Source organism: Halyomorpha halys, unplaced genomic scaffold (genome assembly GCF_000696795.3).
Source record: "Halyomorpha halys isolate HHAL.00 unplaced genomic scaffold, Hhal_1.1 Scaffold397.1, whole genome shotgun sequence".
Lineage (NCBI taxonomy): Eukaryota > Metazoa > Arthropoda > Insecta > Hemiptera > Pentatomidae > Halyomorpha > Halyomorpha halys.
Genome location: NW_027115275.1, coordinates 1175904 through 1196927, shown reverse-complemented (window position 1 = coordinate 1196927; position 21024 = coordinate 1175904). Strand labels below are relative to the sequence as shown.

Genomic DNA, 21024 nt, shown 5'->3' with positions numbered 1-21024 from the left:
AATATATATATTAGTCTTATATATATATATATAAGACTAATTTAATTTCGGGTTTCATAGTGATACGAGTCTACTAGGGCTTGAAAAATAATGTTTTCTGTTACGAAAAGTGTATTGACTTTTTCAAAACATAGCATTCACATACATTCCAATAATAATAACCATTTCGTAAAAATAAATGTATCAATATTGAACCTGTTCCTCTAGAGCTTGTTGGTAAGCGACGAGAGCATTACTCATTGGGTTATCGTAAAGTGAATGAACGACTGCGGTTCCATCGTACTTTTCTTTCAAAATCTGAAGAAATACTTCGTGAGATAGACCTACAAACTGAGGAAAGGCAGAATATAAGCATCTCCTGCATGCCAAAGCACAATTCCGCTGAAGTCTACGGGCAACTCAAACTGGCATGTGGTTGGATCAAGAAAGATGGCCCTGAACCCGGGCTTATAGGTGCTGCACTAAAAACAATTTATGAGCTATACCCCATAGAGCAATGGCTACTCATTTATACCGATGGGTCTGCGTCCGGTATTAACAAGGGAGCTGGAGCAGGTGTATACTCAGGTAACTTTCAACTGTCATTTACCATTGTGGCTGGATGTGACAATTCTGATGGAGAAATGCAGGCTATATCTTTTGCGATGGAAGCCACTATTGAAAGCGATGACAATACTGTAATCTTCAGCGACTCCCTAGCCGTAATAAAAAAATGATCAACACTAGGTATCGCAGAGGCACCCACGGAAGAAATGTGCAGAAACATGGGTGATCTTATGAAGAAAAGAGGAAGGATTATAGCTCTGCTGCGGATACCAGGCCATGTTAGTATTTATGGCAATGAAAGAGCTGACAAGTTGGCTAAGCTCGGTAGTACAGAGAATCTAATAAGTTCTTATTGTAAGGACTGGACAAGCGCTATGCACAAAGCTCAAGCGGAAGGAAAGAAGTAAAAGAGCCTGCTTAAGGAAAACGAATCCTTGGCAATCTTAGCGGAGCTGAGGGAGTGGCTTGTTTTTCCCTAGTAACAGGACGTGATCTGCTTCAGAAACACCTTCATCAAATAGGCATCGTAGATCCTCTATGCAACATGGGAAACATGCATGGAGACCATCTTTTGGCGTGTATTGGTCTGGAAGATATTTAGCAGGATGAGGACCAACTAAGGGCAAAACTAGAATTGTATTGTACTGCGATAGGGAAAATGGCATAATAGTCTACTTCCTGAGGCGTAGGGAAAAAAAAACTATGTTGGTTTGGGATCTTACAATACTTTGGAAAAAATTAGACTGCATCAGATATAACAAACTTAAAAACTTAAAGCCATCTTTGATTTAATATTCGTATGAGGCTCAGCATCCTCCAGACCATGTAGAAGATTGGAGGTGGCTATAATGCGCCTCAGAATTGGATACTGTCGGTGAGCCCACGACCGTCTGATAACTAGGAGAGATCCTCTTCAGTGTCGATTTTGTAAAATAAGGACCATTGTGATTCGTCTTTCAGGAGTGTTTCAGATGGCGAGGAATGATTGAAAATGGTGCCGAACATTGACATCTACCCTGGGCCTCGGGTGACAATGAAGAAAATATTAACAAAACCATAAAGTTGATTAAAACCACCAGATTATTTGCCCTGATATGAATTTGATTTACATATGATCAATCATCATTAAATAATTATCATAATTTTTCATTGTCATAAAATATTCCTGATATCATCATATTCATTATCAAGAATTATCTTAAACCACCATAATAAGCATTAGTTATAATCTTCTATAATAGGCATGGAAAGTCGATTATTTTTTTTGGTTTTATTTATACAAGGGCAATAATAATAGTATTTTGCGCTTAAATTAAAATAAATAAAAAACGATACTAACTTGTTCTAAAAACTTGCAAGAGAATTGAAAATGATAATCTAAATTGTGCGTTATCAAAATTGAACAAAATCTATAATGAAGTCTCCCAGAATTCTCAGGAATGTTACCGTCAGTTCAAGATCACATTTGAAGGTTGCGAGTGCGAGGACTGGCATAAAGTCAGTAGTGTCTTGTGTTACTTTACTGCTTTGCATATCCAGTAAGGGATAAGACAAAGGAGTGCAAGGCTGCTGAGCTAAATTAAAAATTAAAACAGGAAGATGGAAAAAAAAAATCATCCCTATAAAGAATATGAATGAATTTCCGGATGGAAAATACCAAAGTATATATCGCATTGATAATGTTCCTTTGTATTAATACAAAGAGAATAGTATACGTAAGAGAGCGACAAGAAGATGGAAGACGGAGAGCAAAGGCCCCGTGGAGAAGACTCCCTTAACCTGTGCAATTCGGAGGGAGGCGGGGCCGTCTAGACGGTCGGCTATCGATCCGAGAAGAGGATGCTAAGGGTTGGGGGTCGGGGGGTGTGCCCTACATTTTGGAAATGGGTCAGGCCCCGTCTAGGACCTGTTGCTAGGATACCGCTCTCTCTTACAGCTTCCGTCATAACAATATGGTTTGTCGAAAACCTGCAATCTGCGGATCTGGAATACGGAAGGGTAGAATCCTCGGTGAGAACAAGGATATTTAAATATGTTACCAACGTGCCAAGGTTAATGCAATTTTGCAGAATATGGTTTAAAGTCTCTTTGTTATCGTCTATAAAAAATGTGGATTAAAAAAAGATACAACTATTGTCTTTTACAAAACAATACAAAGGCCATTACTGATTAGATTAGATTTTTGATCAGGGCGATCAACATCTAGGTTATTACACCCTTTTTACTTTATTTATCTTCTCGTCTTAGACATTTGATAGTTGAATGTAGACTATTTCCTTTTTACACTGGTCGATGTTGGTGGATTATATTTTAGTATAAAATTGAGTTCCTTTCAGAAATTTTATTATTTTGTCTATGGATTCTGCTAAGTCTTTAAGGGCCAATTCTCTTGTACGAGGAATTTTATTATTTTCGAAGGCTTGACGAAATGATGAGCATTCTTCAATTATATGCTTTATCGATCGGGGCTGACAGGTTTGGCATATAGGTTGGTCCTCTTTTGTGATTAAGTGGAGGTGCGTTAATTTGGAATGTCCTATTCTTAGTCTTGCAACAACCACTTCTTCTCTTCTGTTTCCCCTTATGGCACTTGACCACTTTTGTGTGTGTTTTTTTTTTTTAATTTCTTAGTTTATTGGTGAGTAGTCCTTAAAAATGCCTTTGTGTCTTTAGGCTCGTAAATTTGGAGTGGTGGAACGTTCATTGTAGCAGCCTTTTTAGCCGCTTTATCCGCTACCTCATTTCCAGATATTCCTGAGTGCCCTGGAGTCCAGAGAAAGGAGGCCATTACTGATATACTGTTATGAAGTTTGGGGAGCACTATCCTGCACGAAAAAAAAATTGCAATAATTTCAAAACAAGGTTCTAAGAGTCGCCAGTATATTCCTCAGTTTAAATGAAATAGCCAATTATATGATTTAATCTAAAAACGATTTTCCATATTTCCACTACCTGCAGTTTAAGGTGCAGTGATTTTCAACGTAGCCAATCCAACCCCATCACGATGAGTAAAGCCCAGTCTTAGTGCAAGACAATCTATTATATTTTTATTATTAATATGATTTTTTATCTCTTTCATTTTCTTAAATTATGTATTCAGTATAAGACAATTAATTATTTTATTAATTCTATAAATATCATTTGTTTTTGATTGTTATTTTATCTTTCATTTGTTATTACATAACTATCATTGGTTTTAATTACTTTTTTTTTAATAATTGAACTTTATTATTTACAATTGTTTAAGGTTATAGCATTGTAAATAGTTAAGGGGTGTATTTTGGACGAGACAATAGCCCCCATTACTAACTATTAAAACATAAAAACTCACAAACTTAACAATAAAAAAAAAACTCTATATTATTGAAAGATAGTGTATAGTTTTCGATAATAATATTGAGAGATTCCAAAGCAAAACCTTCAAGTATTAATCACCAATAAATAATAAACAACGTTTCGCCATTGCAGGCAATGTCAGGACGGAAAAAACAACCAAGGCTAGGCTCAAATCAGAACACTCGAAGTTTTCGGAGACGCGATTATGCTTAGTATTTGTACGCACAACTTGATTATAGGGACAGTGCATATTGACAACGCTACACTTCTCCGTGCCTCTACGAAAGTACCACTGTAGCAGAGCACACGCTGATTTCATGTTCCTATAATAAAAATGGGAATCGAATGTAAAATATTTACATTTATATTGGATATCAACTAAGTGCATCGATATGGGAACATTATTATTTCAAAAAATGAATTATTTTTTATAAAATAAAAAAAAATAAAATTATAAATATTTGGTTTTCTAATGTTTGTTTTTTTAAATATGTTTTATTAATCAGCATTTTATTTATCTGTAATTTATTAATTAATTTTAGTAATTTATGTGAAATGCTCTCTTGAACTGTCTGCTGAACTATTATCGTTGAACTGTTTTAATTAGTTAAGAATTGTTATTTTAATGTTCTGAGTGTTTACACTTTTAATAAAGATGTAAAATATTTGCTATTTGCTGATTTATATAATATGTTCGTAGACTTCCTACAAAATTTGAAATTAATCCTTTTAAAATTATTACATAGACATCGAATATTAAAATATATTACTGAAAACCAAATATTGATATTATTATATATGAGATAAGACAAAGTAATATTATTTCAAATATAAGCTTTGTTTATTTATTTGGATTGAAGTCTTCTGTGGAACAGTAAAAGCTGTTCTGCATCACAATCTGATTCAGAATCCGAACTTAGATCTAATACACATAATTTTATCCGCGAATCATTAATTTTGAATTACTGATCAACAAACAAAATATAATAAAATAAACGCGTTTCCTGGATGAGAGTCAGGAAAAAACTAGGTTCCAGCATCGACACTTATATCGCAAATAACCGACGGAGAGTATTGATACGACGGAATATCGGGAGTATCCAACTCCCTCCATCCCTTCAGTGTTTTGATCGTCGCGAATAATTGGAAAATTGAAATTTCTTTTAACCCCTTGTTTGGGTAAGATCGGATATTTCAGTGTGATCATGAAGAAATCACCTTCTTGTATTACCGCTGTTCAAAAACCAGTACTTCCTTATAAAGTAATGAACCCATGGGTACTAGCAGTACAGATTTTCTTAATTGAAAGGAAAACCTAATGTTTCAGTGTATATTGCCACGTTTCTGATTAAACGGTTTTCTAAGGCGTGGAAACGTACTGGAGACCTCACTTATTACTTTTATGTATTTATTCTGTGTATTACATAATGAATTTCTATCGATTCCGTATGGAAATCGACTTGTTGAAAAATGTATTATTTACTTATTTATATGAAAAGTTCACCACCACCATTACAAATAGTTATCGTATAGTATTATTACTTTGTAAATTCCCTCATTTTAATAATGTTGGCGTATAAATAAATAGTTTAAATGATATATCACAATGAGTAGGGATTTATGGCTGGAAAACAAACCCATCTTTTGTTAGGTATCCTTTAGAGCTTTTATAACTTTCTTCTTTATAACCTCAGCTAGGAAATGGTTACTTGAAAGGAACTGTTTTTTTTTTTTTACAAAAATCTTCCAGAGCTACATTAGTTCCAAAAATCTAATTTGCAACTCCATAAGTATTGTTTGCGCCTCGCACTCTGTCACAAAAATTTTGGCTATGTCTATTTCACATAATTGAAAACCATCCACAAAGACCTAACCCACTCCTATAGTTCTAGACTCATCCCTACCTCCTGGAGCTCCAAATAGCTATATGATAAAGCTAAGGAAATTCTCATTCTGACTAGAGTTTAGAAGAGAGGTCAGCTAGATTTGTTGAAGAACACTCTATGAGACTAGTATACAACAATTTGTAAATAGAAGTTTTACATGCAATATCGTAACCTCTGTTCTCCCTTCATCTAAATTAAATAAAGATTTTCTTATACTTCTCTGTTGCTGTTGAATCTAGTAGAATGTAGTATCTAGTAGATAATGTGGGTGAGCTATGACAGGTCAGTGTCAAGACCTATACATGTCGCAGTAGCTTCACAGCCACTTGACTTCTTGTTTTACTGTTTGTCATTTGTTTATATTATTATTTTTATAAAACTATAAAATTTTGTAAAACGTATATTAGTCATGAAATGTTTTTTAATACCCATAATAATCCAATTAAATAGGAATATTTTTTCATAATTTATTTATTGTTATTTACAACTGTATATATCAAGTAAATTAACTGTAAGTGATATAATAATATGATACAAACATGTGGAGAATCTACCTATTGATAGAGCTCCAAAAACATTTCTAGAGGAGAAGATCTCGAGGCCATCTTCTTTTCAGTCGCGTAGGAGGTTTATTAGGTAATGAAGGAAAAGCCAAGTTAGAAACGAGTTGGTTTGGGTGCTTGGGAAGTTGATCATGAAAAGATCGGTATCTGGTTCTAGCCAAATCGCCAATATATGGGACATTGTGGTCCTGATGGATGATTTGATTTGTGACGAAGTAAGGAGCATTAAGGATTTATATATTTATAAGGATTTTGGACTTTAAGGATTGGATTCGGGAGGAATTCGATGGTTTAGTGGAGTCCAGATAGGCCTTATAACAGTCACATAGATCAGTCTTTTGTAATTGATTGGAAGTTTGGACCGTTTGTCTAGTAAATGTTATAATAGTCGGAATCGACGAGCAAATAAGAATTACACCTTTAATTTATTAATAATTACCAAACTAAGATTATGATATAAATTTTGAACCTTTTTCTTTTATTTGCTTAAAACATTTTGTGAACGACATTAACAAAACCCTCTTTAAAAACAACAAAAAAACAATATAGTGAGATGATATTCAAATTTCCTTCTACATTCTCATTGTACCATTCATATATACAGTTTAATGCTTATATTCTGTCCACAGGAACAAATTTCAATACTCCTAATAGATAAAAATATTTATATCAAAATCCATATATATAAACTCCACTTCACAAAAATATCAAAATTCAGTTAGGACAATTTAACTAAAAAGAAAAGATTCTCTATATATGTATATATAGTTGACCGTAAAAATTGATTTATAAGAAGATGGTCAGGGTTGCGGTTAAAATTTACAAAGCTAAATTAAAACATCTCATGAGATGTGCTCATCACAAACCGTGATGACCAACTTACCACCCTGAATGTACACAATGCACCATTTGATAATGGAAAATGCAGAATCAATTAATTAGGAAGCATGCGATACCTTGAATTTCTTCCTCCCACTTGTCTCTCATAAGTGGTTGGAACTGAAATATGTTTGTATGTGTTGTCTCCGCAAGTAATGTATTTATGAAAATTTCTAGACAAAGTTCATGATTGAGAAAAATTACGACTTGCAATAGGTATACTCCAAACATTCTTTCTGTATGTTTTTTAATATATCAGCCACAGACGATGTTTGAGCTTCAAAGCGTGATGAGCAGAGATCCATGACTAAGGTCGAATTTTCCCTTCAGTTTATGGCTGGAAGAAAAAGTGAAAAGCGTTTTAATAATTTTATTTTAATGATAAAAAATATATAACTTATATAAATATAACTTTCGAGGAAAATACGACAAAAAAAGAAATATGACTTGTTCCTGTCTTTTCTTTTTACGTGTGTGATATCCAACTTCTATTGCTAAATTTTCAGTTAGAATGATTTTTCAAATGTTAGTACTCGTAATAAGTAGTAATTGTGAATGTGTACAAAAGTTTTTCTTTTAGTTTTTTTCTTATTTTTATCCTCTCATCTTATTTATCCACCTTTGTTTATTCACAATGTGTGTATGTATTTGTTATATTATTATTATCCATTTAGTTAACTTATCTTATTTATTTTTGCATTATTTATATACTTTTCTCTCTATTTGATATTTATATATATATATTATATGATAAATACTTACAGTGTAACACTTATAGCTCCTGAGCATGGAAGATTGTGTAATTTCAATAATTTTTAAAAAATAATTAATAAGGAGTACTGTAACAGTAAGTAAGCAATCTCCATTTCTCCATATTTTTGGTAGATGACGAAAAATTATCTCTCCTATTTGGTCTTCTAATTGACATCCAATTTATTTTAACAAATCTTGATAAATATACAATTTCTGATTAGCATATTTTTGTGAATTAATTTTGAAACATATCTGAGAAATTCGACATATTTATATGGCTATTGAATATTTTGATCGACAAAATTGAATAATTTTAGTTGTTATCCTTAATTAATTGGTGATTTTATGTAACTAAAATTAGCTAATTAAAAAATAATTAAATCAATTGAAATTTTATTGAGTATTTTACTAACGCAGTAAAATTAATTGAATATTTTGATTAAAGAGAAAACGAAAACTGGATAAAACAAAAAACATGCAGTGAAAATCTGAAATTTTTAAGGACACTAAATAGGTTATTAAAATATTAAATTTGTGGATTCATTTATTTTTCCGCAACAAAACCATGGTAATATCTGAACACTGTTTTATTTAATAATCCATAAATACAAGTATACAAACTACAAAGCACAAGTTTGTTCCTAATTAATTTTGTTTTACAATTGGGGATATCTATTAGAGATACAATAGGAGTTAAAAAATACAAAATACATGTCAGTGAAATTGAACCAAGTACACATTACAATAAAAATATTATTAGTTTGTATTTTACTATGAAACTTTTATTTATCAGCTTTACTTCAGGGCGGTTATGTCCTGTAACTAGCTGAGTGAGATCATTCTCCTTGTGAGTGTAGAGTCCAGTTTCCCTCAGCAGTTTTAATTATGAAACAGGTCCCAAGGAAATATCAATGGTATAACTTTGTTGTGATAGGCCAGTGAATTAATATTACGCCATTTCCCTCCAAAACGTTTGACTATAAGATTTTATATATTCCTGATTTATAAATTGCTTAAAGGAACCCCCTTTTTTTTTTTTTTTTGTAGAGAACGCCTAGGTTTACAAATGTTACTTTTATAATATTCTCCTCTTCTGATAAGAAAAACATTATATTAGTAAAAATATGTTTAAAACTCCAATGAGATGTCGTTTTATACTTCTTTTCACTAATCGTAAAAAAATATGTTTAAAAAGCCATTGAGATTTCATTTCATACTTCTTTTAACCCAATTCAAGGAGTTAGTTTGTTCTTTGTACTGTAGAGTACTATTGGTTTCAATAAAAATAAACAACAATATTTAAAAGAGCGCGAAACTATTCATTAAAATTTTTTTGCTTCTTAAATTCCGTCAAGGATTGGAAATAGTTTTGATCCTATGCTACTCAACTGTACTTTGCAATGAAAATTATATTTAAGGGTAAAACATTTAATAATGTACGAATAATGACTTTACACTCTGCGGGAATCCTCTCTTACTCTCACAGTTTTGAAACAAGAGAACATCGCTTATTCGAGAAAAAAGTTCATCATCGATTCTTCAGTTATTTTTATGATGAGAGAAAGACGTTAAAAAACTAATACAGTATTACACGACCATTTGATGATCTTTTATGTTTTGATCATGAAGATGTTTATTGCAACGATCATCAAGTAGGCCTACTTTGATTGATAGGTCGTGTCACTAGAATAAGAACCTGCTGTTTCTTTCTATTTGAGTCTGGGTGTGAGGATTCGAACTTTTAACATCGATTCACGCTATTTTCGGTTTTCCATCCTTACCGTTTGTAAAAAATATCATTACTAGCATTTGCGAACTCATTTTCCTTTCTATTTCCATTTCGGTTTAAATCTTGTTGGAAAAATATTTTTTATCGAAAGGCGGTAACGGTGCTTTCCTGGCCATCCGTTTTTAAACAGGTGGATGGCGATCGGAAGAAACCGCATTTATGATATATTTTTATTCCATGTATGTGCTCTGTTTTATATATTTATCTAAGTCAAAGGATAGATGGATATATTTTATATAATAGAACATATAAAAGATTAGGCTGACATATAATTATAAAGAAATTGAGAATACTGGGGTCACTATATTATATAACTAATTTTACCATTGAATTTGGTTGCCGTTCAAATCACAATATAGTACTGTCATTACTAGGACATCTGGATGTATTGCTAGCTTCTCCTTAGCTGGTGTTTCCGCATCTCAGTTGCTCTGAAGAAAAATATCTAATTAAATATTAAAATAAATTACAAATAAAGTACGAAATTCTGGTTTTATTTAATATCTTTATCTGTTATACATTCAGTAAATTTGATCTCAGTTATAATGGAGTAATACAGACGTGTAGGGAAACTATCCATTGGTAGCACTCTAATGACGTTTTTACGTTACATTACATTTTGTGGTCTCTGGTCATTTTCTTTACAGGCGCCTCGAAGGATTGTCAGGAATGAAAGATATGGCAAGGTTATAAACTAGTGGGTTTGGGTGGTTAGGGAGTTTATAATGGAAGGGTTGATAACTGGTTCGGAACATTAAGATCTTTATGTATGATTTTATTTGTGACAAAAGAAGGAGCATTGTGGATTTAACGAAGGATTTATGATTGTAACGATTGGATACGAGAAGAATTCGAAGGTTTAGTTTAGCCCCAAAGTTCAACTCCCTATGTCCTTATGTAATGAATTGGAAGTTTAGACCGTTTGTCTAGTAAGTGCTGTAATAGTGGGAATCGACGTGCAGTTACCTATCTTTTCAGTCTTGTGTGGGGATTCCAGGTTAATCGTTTGTCCAGATGTAGTCCAAGGATCTGTTCGACAGGGGTATGGGCAACATTATTGAAGGAAACTGTAGGGCAGTCGATAAGTTTACAACGAAGGGTAAAGGTGATTTTATGAGATTTATTTTAATCCTTCGATTACGACACAATTCTTCGAGGACTGTGATATGGGATTCGAAGGTTTGGGATGCAATCAAAGGGTTCTTATTAACTGCGAGCACACTTGTGTCATCGGCATACGTGGTGAGGATAGTTTAGGATTGGTTGGGATGTCAGCTATATAGACGGTGAAGAGGATGGGACCGAGGATACTACCTTAGAATAGAGGGATGAATTCGTGTTCATACACGATTGCAATATCTTTTATTTCCCTTATTTGTTTGTCTTATATAACATTAGGATTGTAAAAAAAAATCACAGAGTCGAAAAACCTCAGCCCATTCTATATCGTATTCTCATTTTTTTTTTCATAATACTGAACCCAAAGTCATTTCCTGATATTTCTTTTTAAAAAATGGTAGAGACAGTTAGGTACTTGATTGGAAAAGGGTCGTGGAATTTTATAAAGTTTTTTCCTTATTGCGTTTTGAAACAAGCAGATTTCCCAATTTACTGAGTTTCATTTCATATTGAATTGTTCCTTTTATACTGCATTGTTCCTTATGGCCTATTATTTCATGTGTATACAAACCTTTGTGTTAGAGGTAAAACACACAAGTTGCTATTTACCGAAATTGAATTGTAACACTATGGCCTAATGTCCATTTTGTACTCAATATAACATAGAGCACTAAGCCCTGTGACAATAATTGTTGATATGAGGCAACTGCAAACAACACCATGTCCACTTTGGCCAAGAGGTAAAAGAAATTATGGGGTGGATATAAAGTTTTATACCTCTAAAGTATAAAACGTATACAGTACGTATAAAACGTAAGTATAAAACGTATAAAGTATATATAACGCATACAGTAATACAGTAAGTATAAAACGTGTCAAGTATTCTATACCTAATAAAACCACGTGATACATAATTTGTATGTTTCTAGACAATCAACTGAGAGCTGAGTGAACTATATCACATATGATATTGAAATGTCAGCATTTGAACTTTTAACATTTGAAACATTTTCGAAGTTTATCATACTCAGTTCAGTCAGAGCAGAAGAGGAAATTGCATTAGTTATATTTTTTTAAATGGGATGAATAATCAGTCCCTGAGATGTAAATCATATGACCTCATCGTGATACATTTTTGAACTAATATGATGAAAAATAAAAATAATAAGTGATATGTGTGAAGCTGTTTGTAGACGAGGAACTTAAGGGGTCGTCTTAGCAACCTCAAGTCTGCAGGGACGCCGGTTCCAATTTGGCCATCGGGGCTTGACTTTTATTTCGTGATGGGCCACTGAATAAAATGTTCACCCAGCCCTACTCTCTATAGAATAAGTTAGTTGTCTGTAGATAACTTCCTTTCTCCTTCCTCTCTCCGTATGTTATATCTTAACTCTTTGAAATTCTTGAGTCTGTGAGTGAATGAGTATTCTTGGCACAATTAAGTGTACAATGTGGAAGGTGATGATTTGAATAATTTCAATGAGTCATTTTCAGTCTAAAATACATCATTTATTTTCAAGAAAATTGAGAATTAAAAGAGTTACGATACTTATTTAAATTTGTACTCTAAACAAATCTAAGTATTTTTTAAAGGACATCTCTTCTATCGTTTCATTGGATAGTAAAGCAATTTGTTACCTACATAATTTTGTTCTGGAATCGTGAATTAGTGCATTCATATTTTATGAATGTCAGTTACAGAGGAATGGAAAGTATTGATGGGGAATTAAATTAATGCCCGCGTCCGGAGAGGAGTTGCCCCTCAATTGAGGGGTTCAAATGCAATAAATATGTACATCGTTGGCCGAGACCTCAATAAAATTGTATGTTTGGAAAAGTTTCACTGTACTACCTAAAGAACTAGTTATACAATATTACAGCGCTTACTATCAGAGGAGCAATTTGAAGACTGAGTTCAAGATCATCTATAGTAAAATTATAGTATGACTTATATTGTCTCTTACCTCTGATCCACAAAAATTTACTTTTTGTTTCTTTTAAATGTAAACGATTTTTATAGTAGTTTGTAATATATAAAAATTAGAAAGGATTGAACGAGTGAGTGAGAGAGAGAGAGAGACAGAGAGGCAGAGAGGGAGTTAGAAGGGAAGTGCAGAACGGGGCTGCGCCTTGCAGAGTGAAGTAAAGGCCCCCAAAATCAATACAGATTTAGGTAATTCCTCAGTAAGGAGGCCTAGTCGATAGTGCATCGTGGGGAGGGAGGGGATGACTCTTCTCTTCTTCTAATATTATACCGGCTATTATTAATAATTAATAATCACTAAATATTGAAATGATACAATTATAATAAATAAAAAAGAACTTCTTTAACAGTAAATGGTTGTTTCTGAGTTGACAATATCTTAACTTATAAATTGTTCAAGGGGACCGAGTTATGCCCTGAAATTGCTTATTTAATTAATTGATATAGCTAAAATAAAATAAGTTACATATGTTATATGGTGTGGTTCCCGCCTTAAGAACGTTTTTAATCTTCCCCCCAACACCCTATCTCATTCCCTCTTCCTCTCTCCCTCTTTCTCAACATAATATTTATTTAATTAACCTTCGATTTATTCTTTATTTATGCCTCCTCCAAATTTTTAATTCATTGTTAAAACTTCTTTAACTTCAATCGTAAAATTTGTATTGATACAACTTAACAATTGACACAGAGGCTCGACAGTACCTGCAATACTAAACAATTATATTGAAACTTTACTAATGATACTATATATAGGGGAAAACCAAAATCTGCCAAGTACAGTACATTGTGTCCTCACGATTTCTAAACATATTTATTACTTATATTTATTTTTTCTAGTTTCTCCATTAAATCCGGTTGAAAGGTTATATAATTAATTAGTATTAATTTCTTTTGGAAGAAAATAAACTCTTTTTTATAACAGCTACAATTTAATTCATGAAGAGAGCAACGTTTCGGGAAGTTTATTGCTGTGTTTATTTGCGAAATCCCCGAAACGTTGTTTGAACTAACAAATGTAGAGAAGTTTTCGGAAAGTGTTAATTTTTCACCCAAAAAAATTAATATAGATTAATTTCATGCCCTCTGAACCCCTTTAAAGTAGAAAACTTAAATTTTAAAATTTTATTATGAGCAATGTACAATGTAAGACACACTACTTGATTGAATTTAGTGAAATAGTGCATGTGGTATCAACAGTGATTGCTGATGAAGAATCAAAGTGAAGAAGTTTTATAAAAAAGAGTTTATTTTTTTCCGTCAAAAATTAATATAGATCATTTCTTACATTTTAAGAACAATAATTCGTGGTTAGTGAATAAAATAGATCAAGCCTGTTATGAAGTATCGGCATGTCAATGAAAATAATTCTGCCCATACGCCAACGATAAAATTTACTTGTTTCCAACTTTGGGCTAAGTCTGATGAGCCTTTTTTGAATTATGTTAAGATGTATCAAAGAAAATATGTTTGCACATCCGTAAGCGAAAGTAGCGAACACGGCTGTTTGCTGGAACGTTACGTCCGATGCAACTGATCACACTAACAAACAGAAAGCTTCTTCCATCCGTCAATGTAATCATTCAGAAATTTCAGTGGATACTGTCAAAAGAGGACTGAGTTTTGTTCGAGTGCGGAAGGAACTCCGACTATTAAACCAAGTTTACAACGTACAAATGTGTTTATGTAGTTCTAAAAACTAATTTCTATTACTAAAGGTGTACCCATATATTGGGTATCATACACCCAGAGTAATCTTAAACCGCCTTACGGTGGACCAATCCCCATTTTACAAATTATAAACTGTTCATTTAATTGTACTATTTATTTTTTAAGTTCCCGCTTTCTGATCCCTATTGATATTGCAATCAAAAATTGTTCCTGAAATAATATGTACATTGTAATTTATTCTTTTTTTTTTTTTAGGTGAGCAAGCCGTTCTTTATATCACTTACGAAATCGAATTCAAACTGCAACTATGTGTTGGTATGTAATCTGTACAGTAACATTTTTTTTTTTTTTTTTTTTTTACCATTTCTGGTATTCAGGATTCGGCAGCAGTGGAGTAGAACGAGTTAGAAAGAGTTATGCATGCCACTGCTGCCAATAATCATATTTTTTTTCCTTTTTATTTTATAATTGTAATAAAGGCCTAATGAACTCGAAGGTTCGATGCCGAAACCACCAATCGCTCTTCATATTCATCGTTCCAATGACGCCCCCTCCCCCAACACAATTCTATTAAATCAGTTTTAACGCAATCATCCCATCTATGTTTTAGTCTACCCCTCGGAAAATTACCCATCGGTTCAGTGTTTATTAACATTTTATGAATCTGCTCGTTACTAAGCCCAACAATTTAACATGCCCATCTTATACACCACAATGCTATAATCTGAATTATATTTACTGGGTGTAGTTCCCTTAATTCAGCTTTGTGTAGCCTTCTGAATTCTTCTGTCGGTTCATCCTTTTTCAGTATGAATATTTTACGTAATACTTTAATATTTTCGAACACCTTAATGCGGTGTTCATCTCTTAGTGTAAGAGGTCACGTCTCGCATACATAAAGAACAGTGGGAAGGATAATAGTTTTGTAAATTATAATTTTTAAGTTTTTGGAAAGAAGGCGCAAGCAAAGCTTTTAACGTATTCCAGTTTAAACGTATTTCCTACTATATCTCTATATCCCCGAAATTGCTTGCGTTTCTGATTTATCTGTATTTATTTCAAGACCTTGGTCCTTACTGGAGTTTATTACCGCAGTTGTATTTAGTTCTATAGTTTCCTTGTCCTCCCCCAATCATACTTAATTATTAGCATACCCAAGCACCGGTATTTTACCGGTTAAATTATTAAACTCTTTTCGGTATTCATCACTCTTTTCATGACATATTATAGTGCTAGATTAAATAAGATGAGTGATCAAGAATCGCCTTGTTTTAAACCCGACCGAACCTCGAGTTTTTCAAAATAATGATTACCCATTCGTATATTTTTAAATGTCTTGGTCATACAAATCCGTACGAGATTTACTAACTTCTTTGGTATTCCTTATTCAATCAGAATATTATACAGCTTCTGGTGATCAATAGAAATTTATAAAAATCTGATGAACTATCCCGTTGCATTTTAACTTTTTCTGTAATATTTGACGTAATAAAAAAAAAAAGTGATCAATAATTGAACGATTTCGTCTAAAATCACAGTGGTAATCTCCGATTCCGAGGAAGGAGTAAGATCCCTCGATAGTTATTACAATCCGTCGTCGGTTCCGGAGTAAGTAGAGACTCCTCCATTCCTCAGGCTTTTCCATTATTTCCCAAATCTTTTTAGCCAAAAGGTATATTTTAGAAACTCCCATTTCACTACATACATTGATTAGTTCACTAGGAATATTGTCAGTTTCCCATGCTTTATAGGATTTTAATTTTGCGATGGTCATTTCGACTTCCTCCTGACTCGGTTTTTCTGTCTTTGGTTCACCACTCGGGTATTCAGTGAGAGAAGTTCCCCGCATTAGAATACCGCTGAAGTATCTCTTGAACGTATCCAATATATCTACGGAATTAGCTAACATATAAGTATTTATTGTTCTGTATTTTAACAAATTTTCATTAAAAATAGCATACGGTTGGTTACAGCTATCATTTTTACTTAAAAACTTCGATTTCAATAGGCAAAATACAGATATTAACTAGAGTAGTATTTTTATGTATACATAAAAAAAAGGTTTAAAGAAATAATTGGATGCATATATACAATAAAGCTTCTACCAGCATTTTTGATAAATTATTTTTTTACAAGCCATATCTAAAATATTTTCTGACACAAGGATTATATATTTTAGACTCCACCTAAAATATAATACACTACGTTAAGTTAAAACAAATTGAAAATGACAAATATGAAAAGTATAAAAAATGTTTTCTGTCGAGTACATAGCTCTGTATAAACATTTCATGAAAATCGGATTAACGCTAGTAGGTGTTATGGCTCTCACTTGGATTTGACTGGCATGACATGGATGGACATGACAATCGCAAACACGTGGATTTAACAGGCACGGTTCCAAATTTGTGACCTGATGTCTACAACATTAAGTCTGTGTGGAGATTTTCGATTTCTGGGATTTTTTTTTTTGTTTTGTATTTGTGCACGATAACGAAACCATAAGGGATCAGATAAAACAATAAACATTTATTTATTTAGAATCAGTACTACCTATATATATTGTGTTGCTAAAGGAAATAGCTTACTTTTTTTTGGACGGTTATTTTTCATTTTCTAATAATTAAAGTTAAATTATTTCGTCTCAAAGACGTTAGATTCTGCCATTACTTGATTATTTATTCAAATTGTAGAGAATTTAAAAAAATTTATTCTTAGAACTAAAGAAACGTTTAGCATAGCAGCCAACTTCTCGTTGACGAAACCGTACAATTTACTACCACAATTTGCCCCATAAATTTGATAAAAGCGTTCGAGATCTATCAGTATCGTTACCCATAATCATCACTATACAACGACTCAAGCTTTTACTCATTTTTTTCATTATCAGTTAAAGTATATAATACCCCTATATTATTACTATTATCTCCAGAAATGATTTTTTCAGCATGAAAAATATATTTAACTTTTATCTCCTTAAGTTAATTATCAAATCCGTTCATAGTTTGTATTTATCCATTTTTCTCTGCTTGTAAAAATGTGAGATAGTTAATAATTTCAAAAAAAAAAAAATTAAATTTACTTTAGAGAAAGCAGTTGTGAAAATTCGGCATTTAAGCCCTATTCAACTATTTCAATGAGGATAACACCTAGTTGATATTAATCGTAAGATCCGTTTTTCAGAAAATCTAAAGTATGTAAAAATGTATCAAGTGGACTTTCCAGCCAGTCAATCCATATCCAGCCATATCGAAAAGTTTCCATAATATCTGAGGTATATATCTGCCTTTAAAATTGAATTTAAGTTTCGTAAGGTATTGAGTTTTTGAACTTGGCTGTTCACATTCACAACATTTTGTGTGAATTTGTTATTTGTACTCAGGGCAATTCAAAATGTATATTTCCGACGAAAACGTGACTTAGAAATTATGTATTATAGCCAAACTCCCCCTTGCTATATATTCCCTATATAGGTAATGTGAGAGGAAAAATTAGTGAAACAAAAAATAAAACCTGGTGAGATAGAATTCACAAACATAAATGGTGGAGCCTGGATTAATTCAAGGTATTTTGTTATTTATTTAGTGTGTAAAATAGAGTAAGTTAACAATAAAAATTTAGAGTAATAAGTTTAGTAACATTTATTGATTGTATATATGTTGTAATTACAGTTTTTTTTATTAATCAATGATAAATTTAAAACAAAATGTAAAAATAACAGAAAATCAAAAAGAATACATTGAAGGTATGAAAAATAAAAATAAAAAATTGCATTAGTTCATAACTCTGAAATAACAAAACCTTTTCTAAATGTTCTTTAAAATAGACCCTGATTTTGGACAATATGTCCGAAATGTTGGAAGCTTAATCATACTAATTTAATGTTAATAAATGAAGAAACTAAAGTAAGAAGGCTAACTAATCTTCGAGAAAAAAGATATATTAAAGTAAAAAAGTAATATTATTTATTTGAATAACAATTAACCACAGTCTTTTACCTTGTAATACGCCGTATTTTATATCACCTTTTCTACAACTGCCATACCAAGAGGCCTTTGTATTCATAAAATAACTAGTGGAAAGTCTTCTTTCTCTAGGTAAAGAGTCTGTTCGGGACATATAACATATGTTCACATCATATATCACAAAATCATAACATATAAGAGATTTTCATTGTTATAAATTATTTATTTTTTTGAGATTCCTTGAATCCTAATAAACAAGTGTGTGAACAGCCTAGCTCAAAAACGAATAGTCTTACAAAATTGAAATTACCTATTTAAGGCAGATATATGCCTCGGATGCAAATATATGATAGCAACTTTTTCCATAAAGTTCGACCGGCCGAAAGTATGAATTCGATTTATCACTTTTTTTAAATTTCTCGGAAACGGTTATAACGTACAATTAAGTGTTCTTTAGCATCAGATAGGTCTTATCCTTATCGAAATAGTGTGATGGGGCTTAAATGACGAATTTTTCTAAAATCTGTCTCTAATGTACCTTTAGATTTGTTTAATTTTAAAAAATGAACAGTTCTCAATGTTAGAAATAATCTAAAAATGACCAAATGCGCAATATTAAAGAATCTTATGTTTAACTTAAGGGGAAAAATAGAAACATCCCATCCGCATGGGAAAAGCCGTAATGCGACTTTTCCAAATTACATTACGGTTACTATTTATATATATGGTTATTATTACGGTTACTGTCTTTTGTTGATCTGTATTCTTTGCAGAGAAAAAGATTATATTTACTGTTCTTACCTCGAAAAATCCTAAATTATTATTATTTTTTATAGCTATAGAAAAAAAATTGTTCATAATTTTTGAGTAGGTGTTTTTCCCCACTAACCTACCGCGCACCGCACTAGATATTCTAAATCAGAATAGTTTATCTATTTACTTATAATATATATTCATATATGAAAAAAAAATAACAATTAAGAGAAATGAATAATTTCCAAGATTTATTTGGACAGCTAATCGTTGTCAGTAGTGACCTCCCTTTATTGCGCTAATGTTCAAATGCTCGCTCGTGTTTCTTATTGACTTGTTTTAGCCATTCCTAGGACTTTATAACATTTACAATTCAGATTCACCCAAGTGGGAACATGGCCTACACACATCGAGGTTTTAGTTTTGTCCCTACAACGAGATATAAATCAGTTGTAAAGGTGAAAACGAGCCTAGTACCTCAGTTCGGTCCCTAATGGAGCAGCTGTGGTACCAAAAAGGGTACCTCGGACATTAATAATGCACCTCGAGTACAATCCTACATTCTTATCTCCTACCTGTATTTATCAATCCGCCCTAATTAACAGGTAGATAAATTATTTAGAAAGGAGATGCTTTCAGTTCGTCCTGGTCGTGCTCTATTTTTGTAACCCTCTCGGGCCGGACTTGCTCTACAGTTGACAAACTGCTCCGTTTAATATTCGTTTGGCGAAGTTGAATTTGTTATTATTTATGTTGCTTATTTATAGTGGACGGTAGCAAGTTCCGTTAATGGGTGAACCAGTTCAGTCTAGCTCGAATATGGAGAGACAGTTTTAATGTTGTTTCAATAGAATAAATTATATTTAATAAATATCACTAAATGTTTTATTGGTCCCTACTTCTGACTTGATGTAATTATATTTTCAAAATGTTCTCATTAAAAACACTTATCTTGTTTTGATCCATTTTTTCATAATAAATAATTTAGTAGAACTTTCGCTCAACAACAGTCAACAGTTTTTCTCTAAAAAGGTTATTTGATTATACAACGGTGAAATCAGGTATATTTAAATATGTCTTCCTTAATTGAGTTACCAAAAACTACTAAGCGCTTCACATAACTTTCACTTACCACCCTGCTTTGACGATAAATTAATCGTTGGACGTTTTGAATAATTTATTTGTTTATTGGTAAGGAAGAGAATAACTTTTCGTTTTGTTGCAAGGCTAGTCCCATTATTCCGTTTTCCAATTTTAGCCACTTTTTCAATTTGGCTCGATTTAAATTATATTCTAGCTTAAGTTTGCTCTTCCCGTTTTAAATAATAGTTTCAAAAGTGATAAAATATATCACAAATCGGGTTTAGCGGATCATCCGAGCCTCGGCGGTACATGCACTAAAATTGGAACGATACATAGAAGATTAGCATGGTCCCTGCGCAAGGACACGCAAACTCGTGAAGCACTCCACAATTTTCTTTTTGCCACAAGCTATGCTGTGAGTGTTGCTAAGAAGACGAATATTGCTCTTGCTCCAGTACCATGATCATCACCAAGTCACGATGAGAAGTCAATTATCTCTGCTTATAAACAGCTTGAGTCGACGCTACGACGTACCAAAGGCATTACGTATGTGCTGCTGAGAATGCTACCGAGGCGGGGTAAAGCGTTTCTTCTCAACATATTCAACGCCTGCATGAGGATGTCTTACTTTCCGACCGTCTGGATGCGAGCAATTGTTCCTCTACTCAATGCTGGTAAGAAAGGTGAATTAACTGAG

The 21024-nt window shown here is 32.6% G+C and overlaps 1 pseudogene; it reads left to right on the top strand.

The window, feature by feature from the left end:
* The first annotated feature begins 20621 nt into the window (after positions 1 to 20621).
* Positions 20622 to 20721, top strand: LOC112210854 (U6 spliceosomal RNA; annotated as a pseudogene).
* Positions 20722 to 21024: the final 303 nt, after the last annotated feature.